Source organism: Tetrao urogallus (genome assembly GCF_951394365.1).
Source record: "Tetrao urogallus genome assembly, chromosome: 7".
NCBI lineage: Eukaryota > Metazoa > Chordata > Aves > Galliformes > Phasianidae > Tetrao > Tetrao urogallus.
The window spans coordinates 51,680,627-51,694,019 of NC_136820.1; the positions used below are offsets into that span (position 1 = coordinate 51,680,627).

General features: G+C 46.1%; 1 pseudogene across 1 annotated transcript in view; it reads left to right on the forward strand.

The window, feature by feature from the left end:
• LOC306948541 (ras GTPase-activating-like protein IQGAP1) overlaps positions 1-13,393 on the forward strand; it is a 66,774-nt pseudogene that overhangs the window by 25,151 nt on the left and 28,230 nt on the right. Inside the window, exons 15-23 of the transcript in view lie at positions 201-356; positions 836-1,006; positions 1,839-2,005; positions 3,168-3,276; positions 3,374-3,490; positions 5,737-5,969; positions 6,714-6,846; positions 7,184-7,286; positions 8,631-8,770. The product of the transcript in view is annotated as a ras GTPase-activating-like protein IQGAP1 (transcript). The remainder of the gene's footprint in view (positions 1-200; positions 357-835; positions 1,007-1,838; positions 2,006-3,167; positions 3,277-3,373; positions 3,491-5,736; positions 5,970-6,713; positions 6,847-7,183; positions 7,287-8,630; positions 8,771-13,393) is intronic.

The following is a 13,393-nucleotide window of genomic DNA, read 5'->3' on the forward strand; positions in this document are numbered from 1 at the left end:
TTAGTCCTTGTAGGTTCTCAACCAATTCTGGAACGTGGGGACAAGACAGAAATCGCTGCTATAACAGATAATGTTTCACTTCATGATCTCCTGATGTACCTTGACTGCCTTATCCACACAAAAGGAAGTGCTATCGTGCAGCTTTTTCCCATATTGCGTGTTATTTAAATGTGGAATCTGTCCCTCTGTGTTCTTTGCAGGATGTTGTTTCTCATAGCAAAAATCTTAGCAAGAAGAACAAGGAACAGCTCTCTGACGCGATGACGCTGAACGAGCAAAAGGGAGGTTTGAAAGCTTTGAGCAAAGAGGAGAGGGAAAAGCTGGAAGCCTATCAGCATCTTTTCTACTTGAGGTATGCAGCTTTTCATTCACTCCTCTTGTCATAGATGCTTACGTGTATTGGAACAGTCTGTACTTATGCTCTGCAGTGTTGAGGCACTGTCTGTCTTTGTGGTGTTGGCTCTGGTGGACACGTGCTGTATGGGAACTGCTGAGTCATGGATTGAACCTCTGATTGATCACCTGAGGCGAGCAGTGAGTCAGGCAGAGGAGCACAGGTGAAGGCAATGCAGCTGTGCTGCTGGAAGGGGTGCAGCCAGGCTACAGCCCTCCTAGACCTGTTTAAGAGCTGGCTACCAGTGGGGAAGGATCTCTGCTGGAGATCTGCTCTGCTGGAGTTTTGTAAGTGAGCCCAGGATAGGGGTAAGCCTTCTATTTATTCTCCTTTTGTTATCTTAGTCTGCTTTGTCAAACTCTCTTGTTTATTTCATAATTACAACATCTTAATAGTCATTGATTACACATGCGCACTAAGTAATTTTTCTTCTTGTTTTAGACTACTCCAACATACTTGGCCAAGCTGCTTTTGCAGATGCCTCAAAAGAAACCCACAGAGTTCATGGATTCAACCATCTTCACGCTGCATAACTACGCATGCAGTCAGAGAGAGGAATCTCTGCTGTTGCGGCTGTTGCAAACAGCATTGCAGGAAGAGATCAAGTACGTTGTAGCATAGGACACAGCCTTGCTGTTGCCTCAGTTTGGGCCACTGCTAAAATTGAATCTGTTCTGGTGTGATGTCCCGTGCTCATTTGCTGATAATGCTGAACTGTCCCTGCCTTCTGCTCAAGCTGTTTGGCATCAGTCCTTTCTGTAACCTGGAAGGAGGAGGAACTACCTTTGTTCTTTAGGATTAAAGCCATTTTTCTTTAGCCAATGCTTTGTTGCTCAGGGAGGCACTATTTTTGATGTAATGCAGTGCTTTCCTAAGATTCAGTCCAATCTAAGTTCTCTGCTGTCTAGTAAGAAGGACTTGGAACAGACTGCGAGCTTGGGCTTTACAGGCCAGAGTGAAGCTGACGCGAAGGACACTGTTTTCCAAAACTGATGAGGAGGCTGAAAATCAGATGCTGTCTGGTTTGGGTTTTTTACTGGCTGTCAGGCTTAAGGATTCTGGCTGTCTGTCGGCATAATTGAGTGGATTGTCCCTTAGGAGTTTGGTGTTTATGACTTCTGGCTGATAGGGAGCTTCACGACTTGCTAGGAAGACCAAATACATACGATGTTGGAGGCAATCATGCCTTTTTTGATGCTTTTAAGTATGAGGATGGTATGTGCCCCCCAACAGGTAACGTCTAAAAGGTTTGTTTAATTATTATTATCTTTTCTTGGAGTAGTAGTTCAGGAAAGTGCATGCGTATGCTTTATTCTCTGCTGCTGGATTTGCCATAGCGGCATGCTGTGAATGGCTTTAGTTGCTGATTGCTTACTTGTTTAAATACTGAAAGAAAATAGTTCTGCCTGTGTAGAACTCCCTTTGTTTCCTCTGTATTTTTGAGATGCGCTCTTTCAACCGTGGTGCCCGTGGTCAGAAGGCACTGAGGCAGATCTTGGCCCCAGTTGTGAAGGAAATAATTGAGGACGAATCGCTCAACGTCAAAACAATTCCAGTGGATATTTACAAGTCCTGGGTTAACCAGATGGGATCTCAGAATGGTGAGGCCAGGTATGGAAGCTGTTGCTACTGTTTTTTTCTACAAGTTGCTCAGCTGCTTTGCATTGCTCTGTTAATCGTTGCAAACCATCCCTGGATTCATGGTATGCATCTGTCCAATTGATACCAGCTTTTTTCCATCAGCTCGAGATGGCTTTCTTCTGAATGGTATAAAGATCATCTTGTGACAGGGGTGTTGAGACTATTAGAAGTGAATCTCATTAAGAGATAGGCCAAAAGAAGCCCCAAAGCATTTCTTCTGTGTTAACTCATAGATATAGATACCGTAGATATTCCTCTTCCAAGCCAGTCTCTGCCCACAACTCGGGCAGGCTGCCCAAGGAGGCTGTGGATGCCCCATCCCTGGAGGCATTCAAGGCCTGGCTGGATGTGGCTCTGGGCAGCCTGGTCTGGCGGTTGGTGAACCTGCACGCAGCGGGGGGTTGGAACGAGATGAGCATTGTGGTCCTTCTCAACACAGGCCGTGTTCATAGAATCGTAGCAGGCAGCTGTTCCTGTCTGCCCACGAGAAGGTTTCATCCACTTGGTCATCCTGGTTGGCTGGCCTGTAGATCCCCCGCTATGTCATCTGTCCCTGTCCTCCCTTTAATGTGTGTCTATAAACTCTTGATCGGCTCCCATCCGTCCCCAGTCAGAGTTCTGTGTTTCTTCCAGTGCTTGATGTTCACCAGATTTTGAGGCTTCTGTTGTTGGTTGTTTTTGTTTTGTTTTTAACACACTTCAAGGGAAGTGGTGGAAAAGCAATGCTATGAAGTCAAAGACAACTCTCCCAGCGCAGCACGCTGCGTGAGTTACTATGTTAACACTGCAATGTGCAGCTTGTGTTTTCACTGATTTATTTGCGACCTGAGGTACTACTGCGTATCGCAGGTGACCTCCTTGACTCTAGAGAGCGTGTCTGCATGTGGTACAGAAAGATACAGTTTAGAGTTAGCTGGGCCTTTTCTCACAGTGACTGCTGCAGGGACAGCAGAGGACGTGAGAAGTCCTTTACTCTTTCAGTGCTAGCATTCTAATTAAAGTGAACGTGCAGCCTTTTGCAGCCAGGTGAGCGTGGATCTGTTTCTGTGTCAAGCCAAAAATTCTGCCTGGCACTGACAAAAGTATATTAGGCTGAGGAGTGCTCACCTTCACATCTGACTTTTCCAAATAGCAAGTTGCCGTACAATGTTATACCTGAACAAGCTCTTCATCATGGTGAGGTGAGGACGCACCTGGATGCCTCAATCCGAAATGTGAAGGCAGTGACAGACAATTTCGTTGTCAACGACAACCATCGTTGTTGAGCTGACAAAATGCCGTAAGCCTGGTGTGTCACCGCATTATCCTGCAGCAGTTAATAGTGGGTTCATCCGTGAGGAATTCTCACTTGCCTTTTATTTCCTTCGAAGTTACGGAATGCGTTTCATGGCCAAGGTACTGAAAGACTCCCGGCATGACAAGGTTCCTGATGCTGGCGAGGAGGAGCTTCTGAAGGTAAGGAGCTGAGCAGCTCTGTGAATAGTTGTCTGCCACGCTGACTGCGGCAGATGCATCTCAGTGTTCTTTGTTGGGTGTACGTGTGCAGAGAAGTTTAAAAGCTGCAGTTTAAGTAGACAGGCTATTTGTTGTTATGGGTATAAAGCACTTTGCACTGTGCTTTGGATTGCTGGATACATGTTTGTCAAAGGAGACATAATACAGCGTTCAGAAGAAGTCACCCTATTGCTTTTCCTTTTGCTTTTAACATCTTGGGCATTGTGCCCCCGAGGTTTCTTGACTTTGGGATGCTCTTGCTGCTGAATGGTGCACCTTGGTTTTGCTGGTGTTATCTGAGTCAGTTGCTCTTTTTTTAAAGAGACAGTGCCAAGTTAGAAAGGTCCGTGTGCAAAATTCTACTATTCTCACTTCCCTTACAATATTCTAGGGCATTACAGTAGCTGCACCAAAGTATATGGTGTCATTTTTCATGATGTGTGGGCAGTTTTGTATTGTACATCTCCGTACTTTTGGAGAACGAAAAGGATGTTGGTAGTAAATGCTTCCAAATGAGCACAGCATTGTGGCTTTCATTGGAATTGTCCTGGCTTTTGTGATTTTAAAGGTCTTTGTGTCTGTGAGGGCTCTTCTTCTTAATAAAACAAAGAGTGGATTTTACATTACTTGCCACAGTCTCTTTAAGCTTTTCTGTCTCTGCTTCATTACGAAGTAATTACCAATCTGAATGCCGTTTTCTTCTCTCTTCTGGTTCCGTGCTTTCCCGTTCTGAGGCATCGATTCTTTCTGTGCAGGTGAATTCATTTTTTCCATCTGTAAATTTAGGTGGAAAGCTGCAGTTATTATTAATCCTTGTGGAAACAATGTCACGGTCCATGCCGCACTCAGAACTGCAGCTGTGTGTGGTGACTGCCTGTAGATGCATTAGGGCCTGAAACTACTCCTACAGTGTACTGTTCTTGTCTTCCTACTACCAGTTTTACTATTATCAACATGATTTCTCTCACAAATGTATTTCTTGTGACAGGTAGTGAACGGTTTTGTCTGTTGTGACCATGTGCCGTCATCTGGGATAGGACAGCAAGAGCTGAAACAGCTGTCAAAACCATGACCTCTCTGAAAGCAGTTAACTTCTGGGGCAGCTTAGCAATGGTGAAGCTTTTTCTTTCTGTTTTTGCCATTTCTTCGCGCCTCTGATCTCTTCTGTGCATTCAAATCGCACGTGAAGCAGGAGAAGCCCAGATTCTGTGACTTGGCTCTGCGCAGATTGATGTGAAACACCAGGAAATACTGAAGTGTGTGGTGTGGGACCTTTTGCTGCATGTCAGCGTGCTGGGCCAATGCCTTTTTGTTGTGGGAATTACTGCAGGCACATATCCAATACGGGTTAGAAGAACATGGACGAGCACGTGGATAACGGGATGTCTTAATCTTTGGGGCCTCAGCGTTCATTGCTGCTCACTTAGCTGGGTGAATTGGACTTCTTTTGAAATGTCAAATACCGCTCATCTTCGGTACTTCTGAGTTTCTTACTTCTGGATTAAATGTTTCTGAGTTCCTCTCAGTTGTGTTTAACTGGGGATCTGTAGCTAAAAATGTTGCTGATTAATCAAAGAGGTATTCTGAGAGAGAGAGAGAAGTGCTCTGGAAAAGGGGCAGAAAGTAGCTGCTGTTTTCTCAGCTCAGCTCCTTGGTTTTCCACGCTGCACCATTTTTGCTTTGTTGGAGATGGTGGTCAATTCTGCACACCTGTGTTAAGAATTAGCTCCTATCCCTTAATGAGACTGCAGTACCAGGTTTCTCTGTAGTGTAGTTGTTCTGCCTTCTGTTAGACTAAGCTTTGTTTGATTCTCAGAGTAACTTTTACGCTTGTATGAGCAATTCTTTGGTAACTTCTAAAAATATATAGACAGGTGGTATTAAAAGTTAAATTTGAAAACCTTTGTGTGTAGGAATATCTGCAGTTGTGTTGTTCTGGAACTGGTAGTGGTCAGTCTTACCGCTTCTATGTTGACAGTTGTGCATTTATTTAGTGTGTGTATGTATGTTACAGTGTGAAACTAAGATTCTTTGGGACAGCACGTGCTTGCTGATGGCAGCGCAGTAGACCCTGCATCTTGAACGGGGCCCACAGTTCACAGGCAAGTAATTTGTCAGAACTCACTGAGAGTAGTTTCAGTAAGACTCAGTGGAGGTCTGTGCCACTGGTTTTCCACGTGTTTTTTTCTCTCCTCAACTTGTCCTAGATTGTTGGCAACTTACTCTATCACCGCTACGTGAATCCAGCCATGGTTGCACCGGATGCATTTGACATAATGGATCTTTCAGCTGGAGGGCAGCTGACTACAGATCAACGAAGAAACCTTGGTTCTGTTGCAAAGATGCTGCAGCACGCTGCGTCCAGTAAGATGCTCATGGGAGACGGTGCACCTCTGAGCATCGTGAAGGAATACTTGTCACAGTCATACCAGAAATTCAGGTAGAAGACTTCAGCTGATTGTGTTGAGGAGTTTGGCAGAGGGCAATGTTGCAAACCAAAAGGAGTGATGAATTTGAAATGTAATAGATTCCATCTCTGTCAAAAAGGAGGTCTGTTGAAAATGAGAGGTTGCCCTTTGGGCTTCCACAATCATTGATAATAATGACATATAAAATACGTAGCTGGAATTTACCAACTAGATATAGTATATTAATGAGCTGGTCAAAACAATTGGCTTTGCCATACAAGCCTCCAGAGTACAGGCTGTTTTTCTATGTGTTTATTATGATATTCTGGCCATTGAAAACTAGAGTGTGCATGCGTTCTTTCCTATATGCACCCTAGTTCTCTGTATGCAAACTAGATGGCACTTTGGATTAAACCAGGCTGGAATTCAGTTGTTTGTATAAGAAGATAACTCTTGAATGAAGAGCTTCTTGATGTCTGTCATCTTTTGGAAGAAAGAAAACTGGAAATGGCTGGGAGTGAGGATTATTCTTGCAGCTAAGAGAGAAGGATGGGTGCACAAGGTCATTCGATGCATAGACTTGTCCTGCAGATGCTTACAGTGAGCTAATGCCGACATGGCCAGTACCAATAACTGAATCTTCTAGATGGCTTTTGATGTAATAAGCTATAGCTTGTCCAGCTGCAGTAGCTTGGGAACCATGGTTTAAAGAAGAACAGCTGCTGGTATGCTGATTACCTTTTTCTCCTTTTTCTCCTTTTTCTTTCTTTTTTCAGACACTTTTTTCAGGTTGCTGGCGCGGCTCCTGAATTGCAGGATCAATTCACTATTGATGAATATTCTGGCTTGGTGACTCTGACTAACCCAGTTATTTGTATTTCTATTGGTGAAATCATCAGTACACACACTGTAAGGATACGTCAGTCACAGTTGCTCCTTCTTAAGCAGTTCTTACACAGAAAATGCTGCTGCTGTTGAAACCTCAAGTAGCCAAATCTAAAGCGATTTCATTTGACTGTAGAGTTCAAGGGTTTGTAAGCTTTTAGAATTGAGTAAGTTGCTGGTGTTTGAAGCTTATTCTGGAAGTGTCTGTGTATATGCAGATGGTACGACTTTCAGCCGTGATATTGCAGCTTTAGAGTTCAGTGAAGTGAGGATTTGTTTCTAAAAGCACCAAGGAATACAGTTTCAATGTGTAGAGAAGGATTCGTGATGAACAGCGCAGTTTGTTCTTCTGTTCGTGTAGCTGCTCTTGGACCATCCAGGTGCAATTGCTCCCGAGCATCATGATCCCATTCGTGAATTGCTGGATGACCTTGGAGAAGTTCCTTCAATGGAGTCCTTAACAGGTGGTCTGTTTTACTGCAGAATTATGTCGTATTACCGTAGATGGTTTGAAGGGTAGTGAAGAAACTATCAAAGGAATAATCAGCGGCCGTTTGGAAGTTGGTGCTCTAACAAAGCCAAAGTGTATTTGTTCCAGTTCATTCTTCTGACCTCAGAACTTGTTATCCTGTGGAAAAAAACACGCCTGGCTTCTCTCTTTCCTTGTCTCCAAACACCTTGTGTCACACCACTTCAGTTTCTAGGAGATGAACAGAGATTGTGCAATGTGTTCTTTGTTCCCTTGTGTTGGAGCCGTTGCTTTGTGCATCCTGGCATATTTGCAGAGGTCTGTCCACTGTCTCGAGATCTGTGCTCCTTAGGAGTTCAGTAGTAAATAGATGAAGTTACAGGCGTCACGCAGGAGAAGTGCAATTTTTGGCATGTGGACAATTAACTTTTTTCCCTCCTTTTGGGTGCACCCATCAGTGAATGTCTGATAAAGGAACAATAGGGGCAGGAGAAAAAAACCTTTGAGTTGGAGGGAGGCAGGATCTAACTTCTCTGTTGCTAATCCATGGCAGTTTTCTAGGAACGGGATCTGAGTCAACGTTTGGTGCTTCACCATAAGCAAGATGAAGAAATTGCCCAAGTCTGTCTCTCTTTGGTTTCTGTATTTCTGCTGTTGCAAGCATGAAATCTCGTCTGCAGGTCTCGGGGGATGGATGGAAGGACACAGCTTTCAGGAGGATGCTTTGACATCGAAACAGTTCCCTGGGTGTTGCTCCTCAAGAAAAGTAAGAGCTTTTAAAGGAATGATTGCCGGCATGTTTTCTGAGTGCACACAGAGACAAAGTGTTAGGTGAGAGAACCTAGCGACTGTTCTGATGAGAACTGAGCTACAGTTGGAACAGGGAAAATGCTTTTGGCAGGATGGCTTTGTTAGAAGAATTACAAGCTTGGTCACTAAGAGGGGCAATTTTTAGATTGGAAACCGCGTTCTGTTGAGCGCATGGACAGAAGGGCACACTGATACTTTAGTTTATCGGGTACTATTGGCAGGCCAGCTTTTCTTTTTGATAGAGAGTAAGATGTTGAGTACCAGTGTGGAATAGGCGTAAAGCCTGAGGTATATAAACTAGAGATTACGTGGTGCTGTCTGGTGTGTGAATAGTCCCAGTTTTGTAGGAAAAAAAAAAGTCTGGAATGTTCGAGATGTTTTTAAAAGCTGTCACTGGCATGTGACAAGTTTGACTATAAATGGTGTGGTTTGTGTGTAGACTGTTACATAAGGAAAAAGATAGAGAGCTGTAGCAATCAAGAATGTAAAGAAGGTGAGGTAATGTGTAAAAGCTTTTTCTACTTGACAGGCGAAGGGTCTGGCAACGTTAATGACCCAAACGGGGAGATGCTGGCGGAAACAGAGGTTTCTCTCCCGCTCACTGATAAATGCGATGTTCCTGGTGGTGGAAGTGCGGAGATGGATGCTAGGACAGTGCTGCTGAAGGAAGTGAGAGATGAACTGGCTGATGTACTTCTGCAGAGAAGAGGGAGACCAGAACCTGGATTTTCTTGCTGTTCTGTTTGTGCAAGTAGGAGAACTGAAGTTTAAATTGAGCAAAGGTGGTGCTGTGACTCCAAGTCCATTGAGGTCGTAGCCATTTCTTTCAGATGCTGTAGCTGTTAAATTTGTGCTTGCTAGTTCTTTGTCAGTGAAGAATTTGTCACTCTGTAAAAGTGTGTGTGTGATAATTCTGGAGGAGAAAAATTACCAGGAAAGAAAATATTCCCAGTGTGAGCAGGTCTGATGGCAGCAGTTAAATTTACTGTCATACGGATGATTTGTTGGGATTATTGTGAATAACCCGTGGCATTCCTCACAATGTAGATTTCTTAAATGATTTCTTAATTTTTTTAAATTTTATTTAAATTATCTTAAATTTTCTTAAATGAAAATAGTTTGTCATGTAATTTCCTTTTCATCGACCTTTCATGCTAGTTCTTGATAAGTTATCTTTGGATTATGAATCAATATTTATTATTGAAGAGAATACGTATGCACCCTGCGCCTTCATCTGCACCAAGAATCTTCTAAACATCTTTGCACTGTTTCTTTTTGGCCCTGAGATGAAGCTGTGTGGAATATGGGCTTGGATGCTTTTTCAGTCAGGTGCAGGACACGTAACGCTCATCTGAGTTGTCATGCTGACAAGAACAACGGAGTAGTAAATTTTTACAAGGTTGCGTGCTTTACTTTTTTTTTTTTTTTTTTTTTTTTTTTTTTCCCCCCACCAGTCATAACCATGGGACCACAGAAGCGTTACCCAGACAGAAGGAGCCTTTGTCACCTGGACTTCTTACCAATGACACAGGCAGTGGAATGTATATTCAGGATGATGATCAGCATGCCAGGTGCTGGGACCATGCCGAAAGAGAAATGGTCGGAAAACGTCAGTGCAGTTTGAAATATATCCCCTTCCACAAAGCCCTCAGATCCATGCTGCAACTGCATCCAAAGCAAGGCAGAGCCCTGTGCTTGTTGTAGCCGGAGCTATCGGTGCCAGGAGTTGCTGCTGTGTTTGCAAGGACGTTGTGTCAGCAGTGTGACGTCAGTGGGGTTGTTTGATGGCAATGAAACAGCTGAATGGTGTACCTCAAGACTAAGAAAAAAGATGGTAGTGGTGACTGTGTGTCTAGGTATAGATAGCTTGATAGAGATATATAGGACTCCAGTGTGGATTTTGCATAGGCCCTGCGCTGCAAGGTACGCTGTTGGGAAGCAGTGTCCATCTGCCCGAGGGCAGGAAGGCCCTGCAGAGGGACGGCCTGAGGCCAGCCGTACGAGGCTGCCCAGGAGCAAGCGCTGGGTCCTGCGCTGTGGTCATGGCAACCGCATGGCAGCTTCTGCAGGATTGGGCTGAGGTGGAATTCCAACCGCCCGCTGATTCTAGAATGTTGGGTGCGGTGTTGGAATCTTCTGGTCCTGTGACATGGTCTTGCCTCCCCACCCTGTCGTCACGGCGGAGCAGCCTGGTGGCCCTTAGTGATGTCACAAGCGGCTGGAATGAGGGGAGGAGCAGTGCGTGCTGCGTCCCTTCATTGGAGCGCTTGAGCTCTGCGTGAGTAGCTCGCTTGTTGCCCTTGTGCAGCGACTGAGTGCCTTCGTTTTCACCCCGTCTTGTGCAGCATCTTGTAGGTAAGCTGAGACAGGGCGTGGGATGGACGGGTGGGCAGTGACTGTTGAGAACTGCTGGCTGGTGGAGCTCGTAGTGTCATACTGCTTACTCTTGACCATCAGACGTAATTTTTACTCCGTACCTACATTCCAACGCGATGCATAGAGGTGACATTTGTCTCGTGGCTTTTCCCTTGTCTTCTTTGCTAAATGGTGCAAGCTCACTGACCAGCTCTTTCTCTCTGCTCTCTCCTCCCTCTACCTGCTCCCTTGGTGCAGCTTTTGCTCGTGGAAGAACAGAGCAAAGTGACAAGAATCAGCTGCGAGTTCAAGACACTTGTCTACCTTGTTCTGATCTCCTGCCAGGTACGTGCCACGCTTTGTCCTCCCACGTGGTTTAGCAGCCCACGTCGCACCATGTTTAGTAACACAGCCCCATCCAGTTTTGATGGGACACTGGTCATGTGTAGGTTTTTTCCGCTTCCCTCCAGCTCAGCTCTCAGAAGGATGTTGTCTGTGGTGCTGTGACCAGCTGGTCTTAAGGAGACCAATCCCTTAGGCAGAGTCCGACCCCTGGTTTGTGCAGAGCTGCACAGCGTGACCACAAGCACGCTTGCTTCGGCTGTGTGAGTGTGCTGCCCGACAGCTGTGGGGAGCACAGCACAGTCCCCATCTGCTAGCAGAGGGATAGCCACTTGGTCAAATGCTGCCTAGTAGGCTCTCGTTTGAATTGACTGAAGATAGTGGCTGTTTCTAGAACATCTGCCTATGCCAGTGGATAACTGAGGGTAGTTCTGAAGAAGTCTCTCAATGGAGTGGTGTGTGAACAGAGAAAATACGAGGGTGTTTCTTTTCATTCCAGCTTGTCGTGCCTGCTGTGATGGGCGTCGCGTGCAGCGAGATCAGCCGTGGGCCTGACATCGCACGGATGGAGGTAGAGTATGAAGCTCTGATTGGTCTTTGTTCCCTGACTTGAGCCAGCAGAGTGAGCCGCAGGTGTGTTCTCCTGCTTTTCAAGAGAGGCAGAGTCCTTCCAGCTCTATCGTTGTCACTGAAAAGCTGCCTTAAAAGCTTCATGTCCTTGCTGCGGGCATCTAGATGGCCGTGGAAGTCGTAGTACCGACAAATCAGATGCGGCGTTATAAACGTGCGGAAGCATTTTCCCCGTCCTGCCTGGATGTTGTCACCCGCAGACAACGTGTTGTTCTCATATTCAGCAAGTTAAAGGAAGCTGGCACTTGTAGTGAGCCAAGGATTGGGTCAGTGGCCCAGCTGCTGTGTCCAGTCCACGGCTGAGGTCTCCAGGCAATAGGTGGCAGGAAGTGAGCAGACTCTTACGCTCCTCTTTGGAAAGGCAGTAGTGCAAGCGTGGCAAGTTTATGAAACTGCCGGAGCCGTCTTGGTTGTGGAGTTTGTCCTCTTAGTCTGGGTAGAGAGATGCATCTTTGCACTGCCTGGCGATAGTGCTGCGCGCCGGGAAGAGAAACAGCTGTTATTAGACTTGCAGTTTCTTGTTAAGCGCTCGTGATAAGGACCGAGTGCATTTCCTGCAGCTTTCTCTGCCGATGTGCTCCTCAGCCTGAAATCCTCCTTGCAGCCCTCAGCTCCTCACCGTGGCCTGTGCTCTCTGTTTCAGGCTGAGAACAACGGGAAGCCCCTGCTGGTCTGTGAGGAGTCATCTCTTAATATTCCAGCTATTGGTGCTGCCCATGTTCTCAAGAGATACGTTGCCCAGGCACCGGGTGAACTCTCCTTGGAGGTAAGCAGTTAAGGGCGTTCCTAGTTGTCGTGTACAGAAGAGTATAAGGCGTGAACGCATCAGGAATATTCTCTGAGACCTTCAGAGTGTTTGGTGAGGTGAAGCCCAGAAGATTCAGTTCCAGATTAGACTTGCAGTGGGTTGGATGCAGGGAGGAGTTCAGCCACCTCTAAAGTATGGCTCTATTTGGCATTGGAATCTCCTGATCAAAGAGCTACTGCCCAGTGTTGTAGCCTGGTCTCTGAGCAATGGCAGACCAGTGTATGGAGTGTGCAGATCTGTTCAGGATCTGTTCCGCTGACTTATGCCTGCGGTTTAATTGGAGCTCTCCCTTTGGCAAAGAGCCTGCTGCTTTTGAGAACCATTTCATACCGAACAGCTGAATTCTGTATGTTGTGTATTGTAGTGACTCTTCTACCTCCACGTTCAGTTGTACGACTGCAAATGCCTGAAGAGCTGCACTGGTGCAATGGCTCTCAAGCTTGACGATATTGGGCAGTGCAGAAGAATGCAGTCATTTGAGCTGCGCTTTCCTCCCAGCCGTGCTGAAGCTGGGATTGACGTTGCAATCTCTTGCAGGTGGGAGACCTCGTGTGCGTCATCGATATGCCGCCTCAGGAGCTGAGCCCCCGCTGGAGAGGCAAGCACGGCTTTCAGGTAGGCACAAGCTTCAGACGTGAGAGCGCAACTTCGGTCGAGGCAGGAATCTCAGCTTAGAGCTGCCCTGCCTGCACAGCATGGCTCCACATGGAAAATGGTTTCCCTGTGTCGGTGTCAGGGGACTTTGCCTTTTGCTGTGGGCTTAGGCCAGAGCTGAAAGTTGGTCTTTGTAGCAAACTGTCTCCTCAATTAACTTAGAAAGAAGAGCCCTCACAACATGCATCAGGTCACGGCCACTGAACCGCACCTTTGGAAATGCAGCAGCTAGGACACGTGTTTCAGTGTCTCAGAGCACTTGTGCTTGCACCCATGCAGAAGGTGAAGTCAGTGTCTTTCAGGAAGTCGCTGCCTGTCAGCTGAGATGAGGCAGGGTAACAGAGCCTCTGCGTGCTTGCTGCTGCTGCTGGCTGCCGAACGCTGGGTAGCTCAGAGCTGGGGATGGCAGCTGCATCTCAGTCAGCAAGTAGAAAGTTCATAGGCTGTGCTAAGTCAGATCTAGCTGCATCAATCTATCATAATCTATAGCTTCTGTATGAAGT